The sequence below is a fragment of the Erinaceus europaeus genome, chromosome 22 (assembly GCF_950295315.1).
Source record: "Erinaceus europaeus chromosome 22, mEriEur2.1, whole genome shotgun sequence".
NCBI classification, from domain to species: Eukaryota; Metazoa; Chordata; class Mammalia; order Eulipotyphla; family Erinaceidae; genus Erinaceus; species Erinaceus europaeus.
This window is the reverse complement of record NC_080183.1, coordinates 17,691,143-17,691,950: the sequence shown is the minus strand read 5'-3', so window position 1 is coordinate 17,691,950 and position 808 is coordinate 17,691,143.

The following is an 808-nucleotide window of genomic DNA, read 5'->3' as shown; positions in this document are numbered from 1 at the left end:
GAAATTGAGAGGGGAGGGGGAGATAGTGAAACAGAGACATCTACAGTCCTGCGTCACCACTTGTGAAGCTTTCCCCCTGCAAGTGGGGACCAGGGGCTTGAACCTGGGTCCATGCACACTGCAATGTGTGCGCTTAGCCAGGTGCGCCACCACCTGGCCCCATATGTTTTCTTAATAAATAAAAACTTTAGGAAATTTTGCAGAGTGCCTGCCTAATTTCTATATGTTCATATCCCGTTTTGGTATTTCTCGTCCTATAAGTAGTTCATTTTGATCTAACCTGAGTCAAATCATAAGACCAAATGGCAAAAATTATCTACCGGTATTTATTACTACCTTTATAGTCATTTGCTAGTCATTTCATATACACCATTATTATATCGGACGTTTCCTGACACATCCGCAAGAAGAGTAATAATAAGACAGGAAATAATAAGTACAGAACTTGAACCTCAGGAGGTTTAGCTAAAGCCATCGTGCTAGTTCCCACCAGAAGACCTAAGTGCCTCTTGAAATCTACAGGATGCTTTTAGCCCCCATCCAGCTGTTCTCTGGCCAGGCCTATCTTGGGTACCCTTCCAGTTTGATGGCCTGAAAGCTCTTTCCAAATCTTAGGCCTGATTCCCATAATCCTCTCCTGCTGTGAGGATTATCCTCCTGAGGAGTTCCCTGTCCTTCAGCCTCTGTAGACAAAGCTAGACTTGCTTCTGATTTCCTGGATCCCTTCACATTGTGGGCACTGCCACCTTACCAGCTCCCCACCGTATGCACATCCATGATTGTGCCCCTCACGTCAGCACGTGTGCAT